Source organism: Microtus oregoni, unplaced genomic scaffold (assembly GCF_018167655.1).
Source record: "Microtus oregoni isolate MIOR12 unplaced genomic scaffold, Mior012 000018F_ref0000195, whole genome shotgun sequence".
In the NCBI taxonomy this organism is placed as follows: Eukaryota; Metazoa; Chordata; class Mammalia; order Rodentia; family Cricetidae; genus Microtus; species Microtus oregoni.
In genome coordinates this window covers 22,941,188-22,966,998 of record NW_024543077.1, presented here as the reverse complement: position 1 = coordinate 22,966,998, position 25,811 = coordinate 22,941,188, and the positions used below count along the sequence as shown (strand labels likewise).

Below are 25,811 nucleotides of genomic sequence, written 5' to 3'. Positions count from 1 at the left end.
ACATCTCTTCCCCACAAATTAAGAGGAAGGTGTTCCAGGACAAATAGTTTAAAAATGCCCTTATGGCCTTCTTCGTCCTCCCAAACTAAATATTGAGTACTGCACTCTGGAGAACTGGCCGTTCCTACTCCCTGCAAGGTCGTTGAGGCTGGCTGTAGAGGCCAGGCTGCAGGCCAGTGCTTTTTAGCAATCACTGAAGAATCAGGCCCTGTATCAGGAAGGCCTTGGAACCTTTTCCCATTGACTGTTAAAGTAAGTGTGGGGCGGTTCTCTAAACTAGAAACCCAAAAAGCTCCAGGGGATCCTGTGGAGCCAAATCCCTTGTCCCCTTGTTCTTGTTTAAAGAAAGGATTAGTAGAGCGAAACATGGGTAAAAGCACTAATTGAGCTATTCTCGCTCCTTGAGGGATGACAAGGACTCCCATACCAACTTCAATCATAATTTTAATTTCTCCAGTATAATCACAGTCTATAATTCCTGGTAAAATTTTGATTCCTTTGAGCGCAGAACTACTTCTACCCAAAACTATACCTACTGAACCCTCTGGGATAGGTCCAAATACTCCAGTCTCCAAGGCCTGCACACCCATTTGTGGGGTCAATACTGCTCGGGTGGAGGTACAGAGATCTAGTCCTGCACTTCCTGAGGTGCCTCGTACAAGGTCGTTGAGAGTGAGGCATTTCTCTGAGGAATGAATTTGATGGTGAAAGACCCTACAGACCCCCTCCTCAAAACCCGCAGCTAGCATGCTCCTGGGGGAATGTCCTGTTTGCTTTAAAAAAAACTCTCCGGATCAGCAGCCAGCCTGCTCCCGTAAGAACATCCCATGTGCCTGAGAGAGCAGGAGATAGAGATAGGAAGACTGCAAGGCAAGATGTCAATAAGATAGGATATCAACAAAGCAGGTTAGCTATAAGATAGGAACAGGATGACTGTTGCCAGGCATCCATGCTGAGAGAGGAAACCATTCATGCCCCCGCCTCATTCCGATAACCACGCTTTTGCTTCTGTAAGCTTGCTTTTTGCTGACACCCTTGCTGAGGAAACCATTCATGCCCCCGCCTCATTCCGATAACCACGCTTTTGCTTCTGTAAGCTTGCTTTTCGCTGACACCCTTGCTGAGGAAACCATTCATGCTCCTGCCTCATTCAGGTCAACCGATAACCACGCTTTTGCTTCTGTAAACTTGCTTTTTGCTCTTCCCTATAAAAAGACCTCCCCCCAGTCTGCAGGAACACAAGTCCTCTGAAAGACTTGCTGCCCACAGGTACCTGTGTTTACTCAATAAACCTCTTGCTAATTGCATCCTGTGGCCTGGTCTCGGAGTGTCCTGGTTCTGGGGTCTTCATCATAGAGGAAAGGTTCTCTCTGAGGGTCTTTCAATGGGAGCCGCTGATCCACTCATGGCCCCGTACAGAAACAATTACCTGGCCCATCACGTGGGTGCCATCAATGTCTCTGCATAATCGGATAAAGTCATTCAAATCTCCATCTCTATGGGGGCATAAAACTTCCTGACAGAACTTATTTGCATTTTCGAAGGCCGAATGTTTAAGGACTGGCATAGCTGAATCCACATCCCCCAAAATGCGACTTCCCACCTGTAGAAGGTGGTCAATAAACTCAGAATAAGGTTCTAAAGATCCTTGAAGGATCTTAGAAAGCTGTTCTCGTGATCCTTTGTTAGGTAAAGTTTTCCAAGCTTTAATGGCTGCTGCAGCTATCTGAGCATAAATTGCAGGATCATAAACAATTTGTGCTTCTAAGCCAGCATATTGTCCTTCACCAGTTAACATGTCAAGGTTATTCTGGGGGAAACCTGCTTCGGCATTTTTGCCTGCAGTCTTTCTGCAATTTTCCTGCATTTCACCTCTCCATAACAAGTAATCTCCCCCTGAAAGACAAGCCCTGCAAAGCTGCATCCAATCACTGGGTATAAGGTTGAGTTCTGCAAAGTGTTATTCATAAAAAATATGGGGGGTTCCCAGCAGCAGCGGGAAGCCATGTGGCGGAACCCCCAATGCAGCGGGCGCATGTGAGCAGACCCATGGAGCCCTAAAAGCAGCTGCTAGCCCCGAAGAGACAGTTGTCGGTCCCCGGGGAGGGCTGGCGGGCTACAGCTTCCCACCAGCAGGAGGGTGCACACCGCGCGGGCGGTGGCAGCGGGTCAGACATATAAACACAGGAAATAGCCGTAAGTATTTATTAAAAAGGAGAAAAAGAGAGAAAGGGAGAGAGAGAGAGAGAAGGAGAGAAGGAGGGAGAGAGAGGAGGAGAGAGGCAAAGTCCCCCCCCTACCCCCCCCCCCCCCCCCCCCCCCCCCCCCGTACACCGGGAGAGAAAGCAGGAAGAGCGATGGTAGGCGAGGTTAGAGGTTAAAAGGAGTGGGCGTGGCTAGGGCGGGGACCGAAAGAATAACACAAAAGATTCCAATAAAGCTACAGTGAAAGGAGTATGAGCTCCATAGTCCACAACTGCTTCTTTTAACTGCTTAATATCCTTAAAGGCCAGGGGGTTATGCTGCCTAGCCCTCTGTCCCTGCTGATCAATTTTTTCCACAACAGGATAAATCTGCCTCTCTCTACTTAATTTAACCTGTCCCGGATCTCTTGGATTTCCGCCTCTAAGTCTATAGGGGCAGAAGCAGTAGTGCAAGGATTTTGCGGAGGAGGTCTCATGGAGACATCTCCGTTTGCTTCCTTCCTTTCCTCTTTTTCTAACTTCTTTTTTATCAGTGTGATCTCCTTTTCTAAAATTTCTTTTTCTTCTTCTATATCCTTTCTATTACTTCCTGTTCCTCAAAACTCTTAATAGAACTCACAGATTCTACTCCCTGAATCTCCTCAAGGGTTTTGTTTAAACTCTCTAATTGCTCTTTCACTTTAACATCATCACTGAGAAGAGCATCTCTGACCAAGCGCCATTGTGAAAATATCGCCATGTGGAATTCTTGTGGCCCTCGCTCTTTCAGTGCAATTTTGAAGATCAGCCTTTACCTGCTCCCAATCAGTAATATTAAAACCCCCTGCATGTAGGAACCAGGCACTAAACTCTAAAACCATCTTAATGATCTCTTGTGCTGTCTCAACTTTAATACCGGTGCCTTTATTTTCCAAAAGAGCTTACAACTGGCCTGTTAACCGGCCCTTTAACACACAGGAACAGAATAACTTGCACCCATAACCAATTCACCCTCGCCACTCAATTTCTTACCTGCTGGCCAGCCTTCCTGAGGGCGACCTCTCAGGGATCCCTACTTCCCGATCTCGCAGATGGGTCTAGTTGCCGATGATCATCCCAGCGGTGCCTCCAATTGTAACACCTGATTTTGTGTTACAACTGTACCTCACCACTGTACCGAACGCGAGTCGAGCAAGGGCCTGGAGATTGAAAGAACACACGGAGAGAGCAGGGGCATTCGAAAGGAGATCCGCTGAATGCTAGTTTATTCAGCATTGGGGGAGTCCTTATCTACCTAACTACAGCACGAGGATCTCCGCCCAGGCAGGTGGGAAATTACCATATTAACAATGGAGTAAATGCCCTGCAGCTAACCACCAGGCGGGGCAGGGAGAGCACAGAAACACACAGGAAGCTTAGTTAGCTGCTCATAAACTGTCCCCGCAAATGCACCCCAGGAATAAGGGAGACCAGGGCCCTACAGTGTTGTAGGAAGTCTTACAGCCAGTGGTTTCTTGACCACTAAGGCATGGCCTCTTATACTATATATGCCAGTATAGAGCATGAGTCCAGCCTCTTTTCTGGCTTCATGATTCGGTTTCTGATCTCAGTTCAAGCATAGGATTTTGATTCGTGAGTCTATCCCTAATAAATAAACATCTATTTCTCAATTCTGAGCTTGTATTGCATTTCTTCTAAGAGTCCTTCTTTAATGATCATTAAATGTGAATCTTTGAAGTCACGAAATGATTTTTTTCAGTTGTTGATCATGGACCAATAGTGACTGGGTTCAGAATATACTTGATTAAATAAACAACCCACCAGAAAATATCATGTATTTGAAGAACTTTCTCTCCTTATTGGTTTTATTTCAATTTTCTGTGGATCTTTAGTAGGAGAAGCCTTTCTAGATGAAATTCCTCATTGTATGCTATGAGTCTCAATACCCTAAAGTAATTTCCTGACATTTATATCTACCGTGTTGTGCTTGACATTAATCAGCCAACTTCCTACTTATACTGAATTGCTTTTACCATCATTATAGGCTCGATCTCTAAATCACATAAGATAGAGCAGAAACAGTTGTTATTCAGTGTTCAGGAGTTTGATAACCTGCTGTTATAATTGTTTTGTTTGCTTATCTGAGTAATTGTGTGGCTCTAAATTCCTGAAACTAAAGGGAAGCATCATTCCTGGCTCTATTTGTTCTATGTTATTGGATGATGGCCCTGGAATGTAGGTATTTTTTATGCCAAGTATATGCTGCTGTGCTGAGCTTTATGCTTATCTTGAAATTTGACAGAGGGTATCACTCTGATTCCCAGGATGCCATCCCATGGATTGATAGCATTAATACTGCCTGAGTATTTTGAATCATTAAATTGCAGTTGTATAAACATCTTCTTGCTTGTTATGCATGCTTTGATTTTTTAAAATCACTTTGACTGTTTTATATGCCTCCATCGATATGTACCGTATGGATACCTGATCATGAGAGCGATCAAAGGATATCAGAAATCCTGACCTGGAAAAATGGATAGTTGCAATCCCCATGTAAATACAGGCAAATTTGTCCATCTCCATTCAAGATCAGCAAGAGTGCTGAATTAATCTGTTCGCTCTTCAGGTCTGTAGTGATTATTTATGACCAACATTAATATTTCTACTGTTTTCATCTGTCCACTTGTAACTGTTTTGTACAGGAAGTTCTTTTTCTACAAAATGTTATTGGTATTGCAGTTTATATTAGGGTACTTCAGGGTCTGGAAGATGACTACAGAACTGGAGTGAAAACAACTCTTTGTAGAAACTTCAATAAAAGCCTGGTAGTTTTTCTATCCCATTGTTTGTTTCATTGAGGTTTGCAATGGAGACAGAGTCTTAATGTGTACTGCCACCTCTCCTGGACCTGATTGCATTGACTTGACTGGCATTCAACTCAGAGACAAATATACCCACCTCTGTTTTCTGAGTGTTGTGGTTAAAGGCACAATACACCAATACACCCATTTGTCTATCTTTTTTCCTTTCTGTAATGAGTAATTTTCCATACAGTTTTCTCATGCATACAATTTACTGTTGATCTTTTTTTCTTGTCCCACCTTGTTAATAGATATTGTTCTTATAAGGTGAAGTCCCATTCAAAGCTTATAGAAATGACAGAATGGACTGTTCTTTTCAATTTACTTCTAAAGTAACTGATTATATCATGGAATAAGAGTGGGGAACAGGGGGCTGGAGAGATGGCTCAGTGGTTAAGAGCATTGCATGCTCTTCCAAAGGTCCTGAGTTCAATTCCCAGCAACCACATGGTGGCTCACAACCATCTGTAATGAGGTCTGGTGCCCTCTTCTGGCCTTCAGGCATTACACACAGAAAGAATATTCTATACATAATAAATAAATATTTTAAAAAAAGGAACAATTAGAAGGTAAGCTATAGTTCCCATGTAGAGTATACTTGTTCAATTAAATCCAAGTATACAAGTAATTGATTTTCTACCTTCATTGTTAATACGTAAACAAACTCACATTACAAAAAAGCCCCATGAGTTCTTTTTCTGTGAAAATACTTCTTGGTGTCTTAGTTCACTTAGCCAATGTATTGAATGCAGTGAAGTTGGTAAAGGACTCAGTGTATGCAGTTCTTTTCAAAAATGTGAAAAATAGCATAGAAAAAATTATAGGGATAGGTATAGATGAAATGGTAAACCATGACACAAAGGAATTTATCATCACAAATATTTTAACCAAAAGCAGTTATTGTATAGAAAAGAATTTTATAGTGTCAACAATTTGTTCAAGCAGCAAGGTACCTCTTTTTATTTTAGTTTGAAGCAGCAAACTAATGGACAAACATTTTATAAAGCATTATTGGTTGGAGAAAGAGTATTCAAAGAAATATACATTGCTCCTGAAACCAGAGCTAAAAGAAAGCACCTTGTCTCTGAATCTAGAAGTAATTAAAGAAACAACATCTCTCTGAAAAGAGCTAACACATTAAAAGGGGCCAACAAAGAAACAATTTGGCTCTCAAACCAGAACCATAAAAAAAAAACAAACAACAACTCTATCTTTGTCCAACTGAGCACAAAAACAACCAATCCCTCAGCATAAAACCAAGCCCATCTCTGAGCTTTTTCAGGATCAGGGATTGAAATCCAGCAAATTCCCACCATCAAAATCTCCTTTGCCCTCTGTTACTAAGAAGTCCTATTTGAGCCATATGCTCATTCAGTATGCAGCTGTCCCTTTCCACACTTTGCAGAGGTTTTCATACTCATGTTTTCTTCCTTCTCAAATAAATCTGATTCAAGATTTATGAGAATGCCTCTTTTACTGGAATGTTTCAGAAACTCCTGGAGTTGAGCCAAGATACAATTGATACCTCTGTTTGGGAACTTACTTAGTTCAGAAGATGACAGAAGAATTGGATATATATTATGAAATGTTCCCTTGGGAGTGGAGGAGATCAGCACCAGATATTTCTACTGGTAAACTTTCTTTCTTTTTTTTTTTTTTTAAACAGGGTTTCTCTGTAGCTTTGGAGCCTGTCCTGGAACTAGCTCTTGTAGACCAGGCTGATCTCTAACTCACAGAGAGATCCACTTGCCTCTGCCTCTGCCTCCCAAGTGCTGGGATTAAAGGTGTGCACCACAACTACCCGGCCTGGAAAACTTTCTTAGAAGAATTAATTTCTTTTACTTCAAGTCTAAGTTTGTTTTTTCTTTACAAGAACCAATTCACTGTGTAAGTAAGCTGTAAAATGACTATCTGCTCCTCTTTTACAGGAATGAACGTTTACAGGAGAAAAGTGTTCATGGGTGAAAAACTGTCTTAAAAGTTGTTTTAATTGTAATTATGTCATGTATGTATGTGTCTCTATCTCTGTGTGTATTTGAATGTGCATTCTGTATCCACATAAAGATAATACCCTGGATATTATTGCAGAAGAAATTACAGGAAGCTGTCAAGCATCTGACATTAGTTCTCACCTAAGCAGGACTCTAGTGCCTTAAATATTTTAAGTCTATTTATATCTTTTTGTAGTCTGGAAATAGGAACACACTCTTAGAAAAAAGAAAGTTCAATTCATGACAACAATTGGTTAATTTCTTTAGACATCACAGTTTTCTTTAGCTTTAAGTAAAATTTTTTATCATAGCCTTGAAGGAAGTAAATTACATACCATGATTAATCAAGACTGATGATCATTGCATTGTGGTTTCTACATTGAAATATTTGAGGTACATACTAAAGTGAGCTATATGTGCGGCAAATCCACTTAGTGAATTCTATTTTGTAGTCTTTATATTACTTCTATGGATTTTGTTCATCATTTATTGTGCCTTTACCAAGTGATGGGTATTTTTCTTCTATAATGTGTAGAATGGTAAACCCATCATACTTGTGTCCCATTGGTTATTGAAGTGTCAGGCCATGTGGGAACATACTTTTCAAGTAAATGATTTGGGTTGTTTCTGGTTTTGATTTTTATCTTTTCACAAATTCCCATCAGCTTTTGTTTGTTATTAATCCTAGCTTGGATGTCAGTAAAAATTCAGGGATAATTTTGAACTCATGATGCTCATATGTCTGTCCCCTGTATAGAAGTCGATGATGAACTCCAAATGTGTGTGGTTTTTCAACAGAATTTGACAATATTCACATTAAAATGACTGATAAAATAAATGATAAGAAACATTAAATACCTTATGTGTATTCACAGAAGTATTTTCATTTATCTTTTATAGATGTAATGAAGTCGTATAATCAGCAATCAACTGTTTATCTGACACCATAACTTAATGTTCTTTTCTTTTAAATTTTTTGATCTTTATTGAGCTCTACATTTTTCGCTGCTCCCCTCCTGCCTCTTTCCTTCCCTTCAGCCCTCCCACAAGGTCCCATCCTCCCAATTTATTCAGGAGATCTTGTCTTTTTCTAATTCCCATGTATATTAGAACTTTGTATGTCTCTTTAGTATCCTCGTGTTGTCTAAGTTCTCTGGTGCTGTTATTTGTAGGCTGGGTTTCTTTGCTTTCTGATTAAAACCCACTTAATGACTGAGTACATGTGATAATTGTCTTCTGTGTCTGGGTTACCTCACTCAAAATGATGTTTTCTAGGTCCATCCATTTTCCTGAAAAATTCAAGATGTAATTGAGGTTGGGATTCTAGTCTTGCCCATAAGAGTCCTTTCCCACTGAGTTATCTAATTGGTGCTCAAATTCAATTAAAAGAAGTATTACATTAAAGTCTTGTTTTCTTTTCAAATTGTAAGTGTAATTTCATACAAGAATAGAGTACCATGGGACAATTTCAATAGTCAATCCGCAATGCATGTGAAAATATTCTTACCAGCACAGATTTTTTAATTTCTTCATTCTGAGAACAAGACATGTATTTATACTTTCTCAGAACCAAAATCACATGCCAGAAAATTGCATCATTTATTAAAGTTCATTGCCTCTATGTCTGATAACCTGGCTTCTATATCTTGTTTACCCTAATATTTCTACAAATTTTTTCATATTGGTTGACTTCATCAGTTACATACACACTCCTACATCATCTCATTCACAAATAATTTTTAAACCAAAGGAAGTGTCTTTGAGTGTATTTGCAGTTAAATGACTCCCTAGGTTTAAGGACTAAAACTCACAAAGTGGAAGTAGATCATAGACCCCTGTTAGTTTTCCTATCCGTGCTACATACACAGCATGGCACAGGTGTATTCACAAAAACACACTTCAGACATTTTTAAATGGATGGAATTGACAATGCAATAAAAAAGAACTCATTATTGTGAACATATGAAATGATTTTTTTCATTTAAATTATACAATTTGAAGAAATATTGTTATTTATCAAAACAATGATGTTCCCTTTTAAATCTTTCATTATGGTTTTTTGACTCAATAACTCCTTTACAAACATTTCAGCTCAACATAGAGGTGCATGTCTCTAATCACAGAACACGGGAGTGTGAGTGGGTCTAATCTCAGTGAGTTTGAGGCCAGTTGTACCACATAATGCATAACTGGCATCAATGGCTATATGGACACATCCTATCTCAAAAAGATCACAAAAGACAGCCTATCCCAAGTTAAGGAAATTTTCCTAATTAAATCTAGCTGGAGTCAAATGGATTTCAACTAACCTTTAAATGTTCCCTCACATAAAGAGAACTGTCTTAACAATGAAAATAAGAAGCAATATACAAATTCCATTCACATTCCATCCACTGAATCTTTGACAACCATCTAAAGTGGACTTTATCCTTCAAGTGATGAGAGACAGAAGGAACAGTATGACTCCTCTACCTTAAGAATTACGACACATGTGGGACCTGGAGAGTTGTCTCACGAGTACTGCTCCTCTTGGGTACCCAGGTTTGATTCATAGCACCATATCTGATAAGACAGAACTCCCTGTAATTGGAGGTCCTGAAGATTGGGTGCATCCTTCTGGCCTCTTAGCGTGCAAAATGGGCAAATACTGAAAAGACAGATCTGTATTTGATTCTATATTTTAACTAGGCTTTCTTCATGTATCTGTTACCTTAAAAAGGAATGAAATCCAATTTAGATGTAAGAATTTGACCAGTTGGGCTGGAGAGATGGCTCAGAGGTTAAGAGCATTGCCTGCTCTTCCAAAGGTCCTGAGTTCAATTCCCAGCAACCACATGGTGGCTGACAACCATCTGTAATGAGATCTGGCACCCTCTTCTGGCGTGTGGGCATACATGGAAGCAGAATGTTGTATACTTAATAAATAAATAAATCTTTAAAAAAAAAAAGAATTTGACCAGTGAGTGTAGCAAGTGTATCTCAGGTACTAGTGATGACCAGAAGACAGTGTCTACTCTCCTGTGACTGGAGGTAAAGACAGCTGTGGACTGTCTTGTGGGTGCTGGGTATCAAAGATTCTCTGGATGAGTCACCAATGTTCTAAGTGCTGAGCCTTCTTTTCAGCCTCATGAACCTGTCATTAGTAGCAATAAGGTATAAAAGGCTGATCTAAGTTTATCTTAACTCAGCCTTGACCCAGAAGAAATAAAGGATTGATAGTATTGAAAACTAACTTAGTCTTGGTTCTTAAAGAATTCCTGAGCCCAAATCTTCCTCAAATGAGGGAAAAGTACAAAAAAAAAAATCAGGAAACAAGCTGAAAATGTAAGTCTTTAAAAGATATTTTGCTATTTAACCAAAGCAATTGACCATAATTGGAACATATAAAGTCACTTATCAGGTGTACCCTTGATTGAGTTCATTCTACAAGGTTGTGGATCATTCTTGGTTGTCCAGAAAGAGCAATCATGTTGTTTTCATTTATTGGTGGCACCTGCTACTAATGACAGTAAACACATCACTTTTGTATTCACAGTTTAAAATTTTCTCTTATCCTGACTTTTGTTTGTATACAATAATCAATCATCATGCATTTAGATAACTCAAAAATCTGAACTATCAAGGAATTGGACACAGAATTAAAAATGGGGAAAATACCATTCCGCAGTAGAAGTCAGCAATCATATCTTTGAACAAAGAACTTTATGGTAAATTTCTATATGATATAGTGCACAGGAGCAAAGGAGATCAGTGTACTGACTAAGAAAGGACATTTCTGTGAAGGTGTTGAAGGTAATTCCCAGTAATGCTGTCTAGAAATTATTCAAGATGCAGTCATGTCGAATAAAAGACCAAAGGTGGGCTTTAGCCACAAACACTTGGCCTTAACACCTGAGCATGTCTGTCCTGGAGAATCAAGTCAGGGCTCCACACATTCTTTGATTTTTTTTATTTGCAGAAATACAGGGGTGTGGCCAGCAGGTTCATAACCTAGGCTCTCAGGTCAGCAAGAGAAAGACGACACCGTATGAGTAAACTCTATTTTCTGCAAATGCTGATTCAGAAAGCCATCTGTAAAAGGAGGCAAGCCTCTGATCACTGATCTCTAACATAGCCCACCAAAGAAAAGGCAGTTACCAAGAAGCTGCATTTGCCTATGTAGTTTTGTGTTTAGATTCCTTTTCCAAGGTATTTCAGATTTTATGTGAAAATTTCGGCCACACATAGGAATGCCAATTCTAAACAGTCATTTCTTTCCTTCATACCAGTTCAAAGGAACTACATCGAGGCTTTTAATAATTGAAAATACTTGACCAATATATCAGGCTTATTACTAACTACCTCTGACATTTTGAAGTTAACACATATTCTCCACATAGTAGAACATTTATTAGCATGACACAATCTAGACATGCTCCCTCTGTCTCAGGCCTATCTGCTGGACAGTCATTGTTTTATTTTTTTTTAAATATTTATTTATTATTTATACAGTATTCTGTCTGCTTGTATGCCTGCAGGCCAGAAGAGGGCACCAGACCTCATTACAGATGGCTTGAGCCACCATGTGGTTGCTGGGAATTGAACTCAGGACCTTTGGAAGAGCAGGCAGTGCTCTTAACCGCTGAGCCATCTCTCCAGCCCCAGTCATTGTTTTATTAAAGCAAATTGAGTGACAAATCTTCAGAGTATACAACAGAATAATCACTCCACCACAGATGTTCCTTGTACATGGGATTTGCTTTGCAAAATATTCAAAACCTGTCACGAAGCTGATATCTTTTTTACATCAGACCTACTCAATAGCTGAGAATGTGTATGTTACAAATATAAACCAGCATAAATAACCATAGAAAAACACAATCAGAGCTAGCAATGAATTGTATGTACTATTGTATGAATTTGTATGTGCTATTGTATATCTGTGTGTATGTTTGGGCATTCTGTGTGTATGTACTTGTGGAAATGTAAGTATGTGATTGTATATATGTGTGTGTATATATTTGAAAGACAGAAGTAAATCTCTGGTTTCAGGCCTTTGATTTCACCAAACTTTTATTTTCTATTTCTTTTCAGATCGGGTCTCTGATTGCTTTGTAACTTTCCAAGTAGACTAGGCTAGCTGACCAACAAGCCCCAGGTACTCATTTGTCTCCATGTCCCTTTCCCATTACTAGTGTTAAAAGTCCTTGTGACTTTTTTCATTTTCTCTTCAGCATGGATTCTTGGGCTCAAACTGAGTTCTTTCTTCTCATAAGAAAAGCTCACCCGTCTTCTCAGGCCCTCTCAACTACAGATATTCTGTCAGCATTGTTTAGTTTTGGTTTAGTTTGTCAGATAGTTCCATGTAGCCTTGAGATTGGACCCCAAGTGCTTTATCTACCTACCTATCTATGTACCTATCAATCTGTCTTTATAATTTTTTTGAGACAGTATCTCAAAGTGGAGCACTCAAATTCTCCTACTCTAGCTAATCAATAAATTCTAGGAATCTTCTTGTCTGCTTCTTCCCCTTACCTGGAATTACAGGCATAGGCATCCAGAACCTGACATTTTATGTGGGTGCTGGGAACCCAAAATCAGGTATCTAATTCTTGCACTAAGGACTTTAACATCCCCCCATGCCCCACTGCCATCTCCTAGAAAGCAGGTTATGAAAATAGTGTGAACAGATGGATAGATGTTAGATAAACAGATGACACAGAATGTCTATCAATTGTGAAGTCTAGCTTTAGTGTTTAGGAGTTCATTGCCATGATTAGAGTTTGAAAATGAAATGAGCCCATAGTTTGTATGCTTATTGACTTGTTTCCCAGATGGTGGCACCATTTGGGGTTAGTGTGATCTTTAGAGCATAGTTGGAGGAAGTAGGTCACTGAAGATGTGCCGTGCAAGTTATATATTTCCCTGGCCTTTCCTGTATTCCTTCTCTCTGCTTTCTAGTCCCCATGTCATAAAGAAACTTCTCAGTAACCTTTCCAGTCATTGTGATTTTCTGCCTAATGGCACAGGACTAAACAACTGTGAACAGTTGTTCCCAGAAGAACGCCACACCTATACTGGGTCTTCTGCAAGAACAATCAATTGATTAGAACTTTTGTGATTCTGGAGAGGTTTGGATGATGTAGGTTTAGAGCATAATTATAGTTTATCTTAGGTTATTTTTAGTCCCTTTAATAGTTATTTGTCTTAGTGTTCTATTTTCTGTACTAAGGGATTTTAAAGTGCTTCTCAACATAGTTATTGATTTGCAATATGCAGAAAGAGTAACTTTGCATATTGAAGCCACAGAATTTATACCAGATGATTCAGAATTGACTCCATTGTTTCTTCATGTTCAAGATATAATCAGGAATAGTTTTTGTCTTATATACATAACACACATTAGATCCCACATGGGTCTGTCAGGTCCTCTTGCATAAGGAAATGTAGAAACTGAATAATTATTATTTGGAAATGTGATGATGACATCAGAATTCATAAAAATATCACGTCAATAGCGCAGGAATGAAAATGTTCTTTTCTATTACATGGCAACAACCTGTATAAACAAACACAACTGTGTTTGAGGACTAACAGATGTCATGACTTTGTCTTTTTCTACTTCCCATGTATATTAGATTCATGTATGCCTCTTTTAGGGTCCTCATGTTGTCTAGGTTCTCTGGAATTGTGAATTTAGGCTGGTGTTTCTTCTCTTTATGTCTAAATGTTACTTATGAGTCAGTACGTACAATATTTCTGGGTCTGGGTTACCTCAATCCATATAATGTTTTCTAGATCCATACATTTGCCTGCAAATTTCAAGATGTCATTATTTTACTGTGTAGTACTCAGTTATGTAAATGTAGCCCACTTTCCTTGTTCATTCTTGGGTCAAGGGACATATAAGTATTTTTCACTACCTGCTGCCTGGTGATTTGGATGTAGCGCTCTCAGCTCTTTCTTTAGTACCAAGTCTGCGTGCACACCACCATGCTTCCTATTGAAGTGAGAACCCACAAAAGTGTATTTAACAGTTTATTCAGGGTTCAAAGGAAAAATAAACTCAGAAATAGAGAACTAAGTAGATGCCACTGTTCTAGATGCTCCTGTCATGTAATTCTCCCAAGAGCTATGATGACCAACAGCCAGGATTGCACCAGCTCTGACTAACAAAGAGAGAACATAAACTCCTACTCTCTTTTTTTTTTTTGGTCACATTTACAGAGAAAAACATACCCATGGTAAGTCATGCCCAATTGTCATAGACTATCTAAAATATATCTCAGCTTGACCTTGAAAATATACCAAATATAACTACAAGATGGATTATAATTGGTGACTATTAATTTATATTTCATATTCTAAGTAGTTGATACTAATAACTTTCAAGGTGTACAAATTTGCATTAAATTGTTAAATAAGGTATATAGGTACAATACTTTGATCAAGATTAGAAACCTATTTATATATATATATGTAATTTTGTAACAAAACAACTATAAATTTGTATCAATTTACAAAAATCCGTATCAATATAAACTGAGATTACCCAAGCACCACCCAAAATAGACATCCAAAGGAAATGCTTAACATTCCAACAGCTGTAGATAGGATCACCTGCCAGCACACATTCACCAGGACACCCCTAGGCAAATGTCAGCCAATCAGGGGTCCTGAACCTTAGAAACCACTCACCCCCACCTTTACTACTATAAAAACCCAACTCTAACTCAGTTTAGGGCTCTCCAGTTATTCCAATATGCTGGACATGCAGAGAGACTGAGTTTGCAAACTTGCATAAAATAAAGGCTCTTTGCTTTTATGTATAGGACTTGATCTCCTTGTTGGCTTTTTGGAGACTTTGCAGATTTGGGCATGACATATTTATGTATTTCAGCATACTTATTGACCCACAATTAACAAGGATGAAGTTGGAAGGGATTTGTGGCAGAGATGGAATAAAGAGATAAAAAATGATGTATTGTATTTTGATTAACAATTTTTAAAGATTAATTATAAATTAAAAAGAGGGGCTAGATAGATGGCTCATCACTGGGTGTTTTCACAGAGGACCCTGATTCCATTCCTGGACCCTGCATGCTAGCTCACCATTTGTTCTGATTCAAGTCCCAGGTATCTCATCCCTTCTTCTGCCCTCTGTAGGTACTGTGCATAGGCACATGCAAGGAAAACACCATATAACTAAAGATTTTTTAAGGTTAGAAAAAAAAAAGAATGAAATTCTCTACAGTGATGTTCTGAGCCTGAGACAGACAGCAAGCCAGGTCTAGTTAAAATGGACTCCTTCTTACCTTGCATGGAAGCAGCTGTGGCCTTCTGCCTAGCCACCCTGCTCAGAGCAATACCAGCTGTGCTCTGAGATTAATAAATACCATCATAACTGTTCATCCAAGAGCTCTTATAGAGGGCTGTTAGGTGACTTTTCCTGAAGTTTTCTGGTTTTGTGTTCTCTATCTTTTGTGTCTGTGAGATATATGATGTTGGTACAGTTATCTTTTAGATTGATCATCAAGATTGACAATCAACTTTTCACAGTGTCATCTACTTGATTTTCAAGTAAGACCTTATGGTAAAATATGAACATGCCAGAGATATTTCTTTCCATCATTTGTCTAATTTAGATATGTTCCTACAAGACTTTGTGGTAAGAATGTCCCTAAATATCTGTTTTTACATTGTAATCATGTTCACTAGTGGATTTGTTAATTTAGCATGCTTAAGAAAAGGGAGAACAAGCCGGGCGGTGGTGGCGCACGCCTTTAATCCCAGCACTCGGGAGGCAGAGGCAGGCGGATCTCTGTGAGTTCGAGACCAGCCTGGTCTACAAGAGCTAGTTCCAGGACAGGCTCCAAAACCACAGAGAAACCCTGTCTCGAAAAACCAAAAAAAAAAAAAAAAAAAAAAAGAAAAGAAAAGGGAGAACATTACATAAGCATGTTCAAACATCCTAAGCAAAATCCCCATTCTTCCTTTGTTGAGGAAAAACATTTTCAAAACAGTAACTCCCGTGTACTTTGTGCCTCCTGCAAGCAATAATTTTTTTCTCATTTCTTTTGTCTTGGCTGTAGAAATGGCTATTTTTGGTAGTCCAACTGACTACCTCTTGAATTAATTAATACACAAAGAATTAATTATACCTGAGAGAGATTTTACTTAAAGGTTTCGAAATGGGAAAATCCTCCATTAGATAGTTTGAGATAATAAGACCCACCTTTAGCTGCTTGGTGGCCATGCACACTTTTAACACCAGGACTAAGGAGCAAGACGCCTGGTACTCTCACCCCTTATTATCAAAGTGGCGAGAAGTAATTTCCTAGCAGGTTGTTTTCTCAGGAAGATAGTGGCCTTCCACTCTCCCACCTTCAAGATTCCAAGCAGAAGGTCACTTAGGTCAGCCCAGCTGGAAGACCTGGATAAATCCAGACCCCCCCCCCCCAAGCAGGAAGTGAAGAATCAAAAATCTAGGATTAGCCAGTTCTGTGACTGTGTTTCAGAAACTAGCTGAAGATAAAGTTAGATTGTAATCTTGAGAATAATCTTGAGAAACCGAGTTTTCCCCTTTTGACCAGTCGTTGTGTTTTAGGAACTAGCTGATTATGACCTTGGAAGTGGTCATAAGAGACAGGGAGTTGACCCCTTGTGACCACCTCTGGATTTTTGGAATTTCCTAAGACCCTTTGGATTACTGGGCACAACATTTGGTGTATTGGCCTGGAACCCCAGAGATTCCACTGGGATGGTGAAAGTCTGGAGGTTTATTAGCATCTACCAGTGAAAGAGCTCTCTTTGTCTTTTGTCTCTTTGTTTCTGTCATTTTGTCTTGTCTGTCTGACTATGGCTGCTTTGGTTTTGTACCGGTCGATGGATTTGGGATTTTGGTATTGACAGGTGTTCTCTGAAGGGGACATGATTGTACAGAGACCCTGGAGAAGCAAGGAATGCCTTGTCCACCATTTCCAGAGAGGGATGGGAAGTCTCCCACTCCTGGGTCTTTTCCAGACAAGGGCCTTGCTGGCCCCAGGTCATTTCCAGACAGGGATGGGAATTTTCCCAGTTCCAGGTCATTTCCAGACAGGGGCCTTTTTGGCCCCGAGTCATTTTTTTTTAATATTTATTTATTTATTTATTATGCATACAATATTCTGTCTGTGTGTTCGTCTGCAGGCCAGAAGAGGGCACCAGACCTCATTCCAGATGGTTGTGAGCCACCATGTGGTTGCCGGGAATTGAACTCAGGACCTCTGGAAGAGCAGACACTGCTCTTAACCACTGAGCCATCTCTTCAGCCCCCCCCCCCCCCCCCGAGTCATTTTTAGATAGGGAGTTTTGCTCTGAGATGGGAATTCTCCCAGTCCTGGGTCAATAGACAGGGGCCAGCATTCTCCCATCCCTGGGTCATTTGCAGCTACCTCAAAGAAAGTTGTTTGGGTTTCTCCCACCATGGGAGAAAATGTCACTGTGTCTTGTCCCAGGAATTTGTCAAAGTCTCTTTGTGTTATGTTATGGTAATTGTTGCTTTGTTTTCTATCTCTCTCAACTTCTATCCTAGAGGATCCTTCAGCTCCTCTGGAGCCCCAGCCCCCTCCCCTGCTGCCCTTAGGGATGGAGAAGAGAGAGGCAAAATCTTGCAGAGCCCCAGAAAGGAACTGGGTGTGGAGAGGGTAGGGGGTGCATGTCTATGACTTGGAATGTCATTGGGGCCACTACATCTGGTGGATGGTGATCCCCTGGAGTTCCGGAAAACTGTTGTCTCTTTGCTTATTATGTTTAAGACTGGACTGACAAGGACTAAAAGAAAAATAAGACAAAACTTAAATGTAAAAGTACAGATGACTTGACAGCAGCCCATCTAGGGTCTGTATCCCTAGCCCTGAGCCAGGTCTGATGGCAGAGAATACACTGCTTAGAGCTAAGCCTTGAGACTGGAAAATGCAATGTGGCAGAGGATCTTTGGGGCATGCGGGGCTCCAAGGCCAGGGAGCAGTGGCACCTGGGACAGAGCAGGAGGCAAAATCATCATGCACCTGGCTGAGGTCAGAGGCATGCCTCTTCAGAAGGCAGGAGGTGGAGCTAGTGCCAGAGAGGCTGGCTGCAGCAGAACAGGGCAGCCCCCTCTCCCTTGTTCTCTCTCTGTATCTTGAGGGCCTTTGCTTTGACAGGAGAGAGGGATATGCATGCTGGTGGCAGGGAATTGACTGCTTGCAATTAAAAATCTGAGTAAATGTAAAACATAGAATCTGAGTTCATGGTCAAAAAAAGGTTAACAAAAACTGTTTTAAAAAAGGTTTGGCAGCTAAGGACACTCTCTATGCCTCTTTTTTTGTCTGATCAAGTTCTTCAGTGTGATAATAGTCAAGGTTCTTCTGCTGGCCAGCAGTTTCTCATCTTAACCCTTTCCTGTCCTGATATTGCATACAAGAAGTTTTTAATTATACCAACCTGTAACTTTAAAAAATGTTGATTTAAAAATAAATGTCAAGCTGGGTGGTAGTGGCGCACGCCTTTAATCCAGGCACTCGGGAGGCAGAGACAAGTGGATTTCTATGAGTTTGAGGCCAGCCTAGTCTACAAGAGCTAGTTCCAGGACAGGCTCCAAAGCCACAGAGAAACCCTGACTCGAAAAACCAAAAAATAAAAATAAATAAATGTCAGAGATACATTATGTCTAAAAATGCTTTTGTTTCCACAGGAAAAAAATATGGGTTATAAAAAATTATAAAAGGTATATAAAAAGTCACAAAATATATTAAAAAAATTATAAAAGACCAAAAGATGTTTGCTGTAATTTCTTTCTTTCTTTTTTTGTTTTTGTTTTTCGAGACAGGGTTTCTCTGTAGCTTTGGAGCCTGTCCTGGCACTAGCTCTTGTAGACCAGGCTGGCCTCAAACTCATAGAGATCCGCCTGCCTCTGCCTCCCGAGTGCTGGGATTAAAGGCGTGCACCACCACCGCCCAGCTGCTGTAATTTCTTGTACCTAAATGTTTAACAGATAATTCTGTTTTTTTTAAACTTGTTTGTTTTGTTAAATGTCATGTTTATTTCTTTAAAAAATTTGTATACTTGTTTTGTTAAAAAATTAGTCTTTGATAATTATAAATTTTGTACTTGTAATTTTTCTCTGAGCTCTGGTCTTTAGATTCAGGTTTACAAAAATTTAAATGTTTTTTTGATATAGATAATGTTAAAAACTGTTTTATGCTGTTCTTTATTGATATACAAGAATGTCAGTTACCACCCAGAATAGCTGGGACTAGACTCCCCAAAAAAAGTTACTAGAAAAAAACACCAATGCCAAGTGATAGTCATCAGAAGCATTAGCTACAATAAACTAAGTTATAAAACATATATGCTTATAAAATGTTTCATACTGTTAATATTTAGATTTTAGTCTCATTGTCTTTGCTAAAATCATTAATTTAAAGGTTCAAGTGGACAAAAAAATATGGTATATAGTTCTGCTCTGTAAAAATAATAGTTAATAGATTCGGTTTGCCAGTATTTTATTGAGAATTTTTATGTCGATGTTCATGAGTGATATTGGCCTGTAATTCTCTTTCTTGGTTGAGTCTTTGTATGGCAAACTGAATCAAAGAACACTTTAGAAAAATTATTCATTATGATCAAGTAGGCTTCATCCCAGAGATGCAGGGCTGGTTTAACATATGCAAATCTATCAATGTAATCCATCATATAAATAAACTGAAAGAAAAAAACCATATGATCATTTCATTAGATGCTGAAAAAGCATTTGACAAAATTCAACACCCCTTTATGATAAAGGTCTTGGAGAGATTAGGGATACAAGGGTCATACCTAAATATAATAAAAGCTATTTACAGCAAGCCGAAAACTAACATCAAATTAAATGAAGAGAAACTCAAAGCCATCCCACTAAAATCAGGAACACAACGAGGCTGTCCACTCTCTCCATACCTCTTCAATATAGTGCTTGAAGTTCTAGCAATAGCAATAAGACAACATAAGGGGATCAAGGGGATTCAAATTGGAAAGGAAGAAGTTAAACTTTCATTATTTGCAGTTGATTTCATAGTGTACATAAGCGACCCAAAATTTCCACCAAAGAACTCCTACAGCTGATAAACACCTTTAGTAATGTGGCAGGATACAAGATCAACTCCAAAAACTCAGTTGCCCTCCTATACACAAAGGATAAGGAAGCAGAGAGAAAAATCAGAGAAGTATCATCTTTCATGATAGCCACAAATAGCATAAAATATCTTGGGGTAACTCTGACCAAGGAAGTGAAAGATCTATTTGACAAGAACTTTATGTCATTGAAGAATGAACTTGAAGAGGATACCAGAAAATGGAAGGACCTCCCTTGCTCTTGGATTGGGAGGATCAACATAGTAAAAATGACAGTTCTACCAAAGGCAATCTATAGATTCAATGCAATCTTCATCAAGGTCCCATCAAATTTCTTCACAGATCTTGAGAGGACAATAATCAACTTTATATGGAAAAACAAAAAACCCAGAATAGCCCAAACAATCTTCTACAATAAAGGAACTTCTGGAGGCATTACCATCCCTGACTTCAAACTCTATTACAGAGCTACAGTATTGAAAACAGCTTGGTATTGGCAGAAAAACAGAGAAGTCGACAGATGGAATCAAATAGAAGACCTGGATTTTAATCCACAAACCTATGAACACCTGATTTTTAACAAAGGAGCTAAAAATATACAAAGGAAAAAGAAAGCATCTTCAAAAAATGGTGCTGGCATAACTGGATGTCAAACTGTAGAAGAATGAAAATAGATTCATATCTATCACCATGCACAAAACTCAAGTCCAAATGGATCAAAGACCTCAATATAAATCTGACCACACTGAACCTGATAGAAGAGAAAGTGGGAAGTACTCTACAACATATGGGCACAGAAGACCGCTTCCTACGTATAACTCCAGCCGCACACACATTGAATAAATGGGACCTCCTGAGACTGAGAAGCTTCTGTAAAGCAAAGGACATTGTCACAAAGACAAATAGGCAACCTACTGACTGGGAGAAGATCTTCACCAACCCTGCAACAGACTCTGATCTCCAAAATATATAAAGAACTCGAGAAATTAGACTTTAAAATGCTAATTAATCCAATTAAAAAATGGGGCACTGAACTGAACAGAGAATTCTCAGCAGAGGAAGTTCAAATGGCCAAAAGACACTTAAGGTCATGCTCAACCTCCTTAGTGATCAGGGAAATGCAAATCAAAACAACTTTGAGATACCATCTTACACCTGTCAGAATGGCTAAAATCAAAACACCAATGATAGCCTATGCTGGAGAGAATGTGGAGTAAGGGAAACACTCATCCATTGCTGGTGGGAATGCAAACTTGTGCAACCACTTTGGAAATCAGTGTGGCAGTTTCTCAGGAAATTCAGGATCAACCTACCCCAGGACCCAGCAATACCACTCTTGGGAATATACCCAAGAGAGGCCCTATCATATGACAAAAGCATTTGTTCAACTATTTCATAGCATCATTATTTGTAATAACCAGAACCTGGAAACAACCTAGATGCCCCTCAATGGAAGAATGGATGAAGAAAATGTGGAATATATACATATTAGAGTAATACTCAGGGGTGAAAAACAATGACATCTTGAAAAAAAAAACAATGACATCTTGAATATTGCATGCAAATGGATGGAAATAGAAAACACTATCCTGGCCGGGCGGTGGTGGCGCAGGCCTTTAATCCCAGCACTCGGGAGGCAGAGGCAGGCGGATCTCTGTGAGTTCGAGACCAGCCTGGTCTACAGAGCTAGTTCCAGGACAGTCTCCAAAGCCACAGAGACACCCTCGAAAAACCAAAAAAAAAAAAAAAAAAAAGAAAAGAAAACACTATCCTGGGTGAGGTAACCCAGATCCAAATGATGAACATGGGATGTACTCACTCATAATTGGTTTCTAGCCATAAATAAAAGACATGGAGCCTATAATAATTTGTGATCTTATAGAAGCTAAATAAGAAGGTGAACCCAAATAAAAACATATAATTATCTTCCTGGATATTAGAAGTAGACAAGATTGCTGGGCAAAAATTGAAAACTTGGGGTAGGGTGGGATGGGAGTAAGGGGAAATGGGGAGAGAAAAGTGAGAAGGGGAGCATTGGGAGAGCTTGGGCAAATGGGATGGTTGGGATAAAGGAAGGGTGGATATGGGAGCAAGGAAGTATATATCTTATATAAGGAAGCCATTTTAGGGTTGGTAAGAGACTTGACTCTAGAGGGGTTCCCAGGTGTCCAGGGAGATGTCCCCAGCTAGTTCCTTTGGCAGCTGAGGATAGGGAACCTGAAATGGCTCTGTCCTGTAGCCATACTGATGAATATCTTGCATATCACCATAGAACCTTCATCTGGTGATGGATGGAAATAGAGACAGAGACCCACATTGGAGAACTGGACTGAACTCCCAAGGTCCAAATGAGGAGCAGAAGGAGGGAGAACATGAGCAAGGAAGTCAGGACTGCAAGGGCTGCACCCACCCACTGAGACAGTGGGACTGATCTATTGGGAGCTTACCAAGGCCAGCTGGACTGGGACTGAAAAAGCATGGGATAAAACGGGACTGTCTGAGCATGGTGGACAAGGAGGGCTGATTAGAAGCCAAGGACAATGGCACTGGGTTTTGATCCTGCTGCATGTACTGGCTTTGTGGGAGCCTAGCTTGTTTAGATGCTCACCTTCCTAGACTTGGATGGAGTGGTGAGGACCTTGAACTTCCCACAGGGTGGGGAACCCTGACTGCTCTTTGGTTGGTGAGGGAGGAAGAGGTGAGTGGGGGGAGGGGGAAGGAGGTGGGAAGTGGGGAGGAAGCAGAAATTTTTTCAATAAAAAAAGGAAAAAAAATACTAGTTAATAACCAATCATCCTCAAAGTACTAATATAATTGCAGGGATAAGCCTTATTTAGTCCCCTATATATGTTTCAAAGCTTAAAACAAGTAATTTAAAATAAAGTCTGTCTAATCAGAGATACCTAAACAGCCCTAAATACTTCAGAGATCGGGGGCTGGAGAGATGGCTCAGTGGTTAAGAGCATTGCCTGCTCTTCCAGAGGTCCTGAGTTCAATTCCCAGCAACCACATGGTGGCTCACAACCATCTGGAATGAGGTCTGGTGCCCTCTTCTGGCCTGCAGACATACACACAGATAGAATGTTGTATACATAATAAATAAATAAATATTAAAAAAAATACTTCAGAGATCTATAACAGTGGCATTTAAAATAAAATTTAAAAAGCTTGTATCAGACAGAAACCCTGAGATCCTAACCATGATCCAACGTCTCCAAAGAAGACTATGGGACACCACAATATCTCCACCTGGATAACAACAATGCTGACCACTGGGAACGATGACCCCAGTACAGCACTGGCTGCCAGGACCTAGCCCAGATTGTGAACAAACACTAGGATCTTGGAGAATTGATTGCACTTTTGCCTAGACAAATAAGGTCAGTCTTTTCCACGTCCCTCTTCTACAGAAACCAATCACCTTATAGGTCTGGTAAAGCCTGCTATTCTGATACTTCTGACTCCAATGCTATGACGACCTGGGTATGACTGTATATGGGCTGGTCTCTGTCATTTTTCTGTTTTCTGAACTTAAGTATAAATTATTTATCCTTCTAAGATTTCTGTATTAATGGCTAGGCCAGCTATAATATCAATTTAAGAGCAAAAACGATATCCAGATCCTTACACAAAGCTATAGCCAGCTTGTTAGCTCATTATATATAAAATCTGAGGATATAAAAGTTCATAAACAATATATACTACTTAGGTTACAAGCTCAGGATTTTCTGTGTTTTTGCTGGGACTCAAAGGTATAAGTCTATTTTTACTGTTTTATAGTTATGTGTTATTTGCTATTTCTATAATATGAATTTTAATATGGGCCTAAAAGTTTCAAATGTATTAACTTCTGTTCCTAGTTTAAATTTGTTTTAACAGGTTTTGCCTTGGTTGGTGGATAAAAACAAGCATCAATTGCTGACTACAACCTGCTCCAAAAGACTGTGGACCATGGACTTGTTAAAAACTGATGTGGACCAGTCTAGTCAATATAAATGCTCACTGGCTCTTCAACAACGTCCACAATCCAAATGTTCCTAAAATTTTCTCTTTTTGATTAGCATTTTCTCTTTGTTAGCCCTCGACAACAATGTCCTAAAATCAGCTAGAAGCAGTTAAAAGAATATATCATCCAATCATCTCTGGTAAAAATGCTAAATTAAAAAAACATAAAATTGATTCTGTAATTGTAAAAGACAATTTGGCCAATGTTAGCAAAGCCAGCTCATGATTGAGCTTAGGATCAAAAGGAATGGGGAATGTAGAACCCTCACCCCTCATTCTCAAAGGGGAGAGAAGAAATTTCCTAGCAGAATGTTTTCCCAGGAAGATAGTGGCCTTCCCCTCTCCCACCCAGGAGATTCTGAGCACAAGGTCACTTAGGTCAGCCCAGCCAGCCACCTGGTACAGGCTGTTAAAGATGGCCTAACTGAAGAACAGTGACCTTGCTCTAAGAACAAGGAGATAGCTGACTTAACAGAATGGGCGGGAGCAAAAGTCCTTGTACCCTTGCCAAGGCAACATCAAAGATTCTATTTGTAGTTATTTCTTTAAAAGCTTACCCCACAGAGGAGATACAACTCCTCTCTACCTTGCTGTAAGGGGGATAGAGATGAGTTCCAAACATGTTTGCATTATGCGGATTAAACCTTGCTTATTACAGTCTGAACCTATCTGGTGGTCTCTCTCTGAGGGTCATAATATGGGCACAACAAGAGGCACTGGGATTTTCTGAGTTTGAGACCAGTCTGGCCTACTGAATGAGTTTCACACCTACACAGAAAAATCCTGTCTTGAAATCACCAAAACAAGAAAATCTGAATCAAACAAGACTATGATCTAACTTTAACCTTCTCACCTTCTGGTAGCAGCAGTTACACAGAAAGTATATTGAAGTAGAAAAGGCTCCTTTTTGTCACCTTGCTCTGGCAACCAAGCTCATTCCTTTACTAGTACTAGAGACTACTTCTTTGAAATTTTTGGTGAATACTTAAAGCCAGCTGAGACATAAAGCCTCATGGGCTGAACAACTACTGGATTCTTCACTTGATCTTTGGGAAAAGGGTGAGAAGCAATTTACTGGATTCTTCAATTGTCATTTATAAGTAGCTATTTTTAGACAACCTGAAACACAGCTTGTGAGACATTCTAATAAGCCCACTTTTTACACACATGTTGAAATTTATTCTACCTTTCCTGTTCATGTAGAGAATCTTGAATACTGCAGTTGTATATTTTATCCACCTGACCATGGAGGAAGATGTGCTGGCTGACAATAGTGCTCATGAAGACATTCCTTCTAGCTCCATTATTCTCTATGTATTCACATTACCATGAACACTACTCTTTTTATTATCATTCATTTTTCTGGAGTTTGGTTTGAATTTCAGTAATAAAACCCGTAAATCCAGCTTTCTGATGGGGGAAACACCTATCATCTTGTTTGAGATCTGGCTCCTGTTTTTCTCTTTTCTGTTGTGTGAATCCCTGTGAAAACCATGTAAAAAGTACCTTCAGTTCATCTGACCTCAGCATGAAGCCAAACATCTCCTTTTGTGACCTTAAAATTCTCCTTAGCTGTTTATATTCTGGGCATTCTTCCCCTTGTGGGACAGGAAATCCCTGGACCCACCTAGCACAGCACAGTGCTCTGTACAAGCTAAGTG

The 25,811-nt window shown here is 39.6% G+C and overlaps 1 protein-coding gene across 1 annotated transcript in view; it reads left to right on the top strand.

The window, feature by feature from the left end:
* LOC121458985 (zinc finger protein 431-like) overlaps positions 1-25,811 on the top strand; it is a 72,045-nt gene that overhangs the window by 5,862 nt on the left and 40,372 nt on the right. The gene's annotated exons all lie outside the window — the stretch shown is intronic.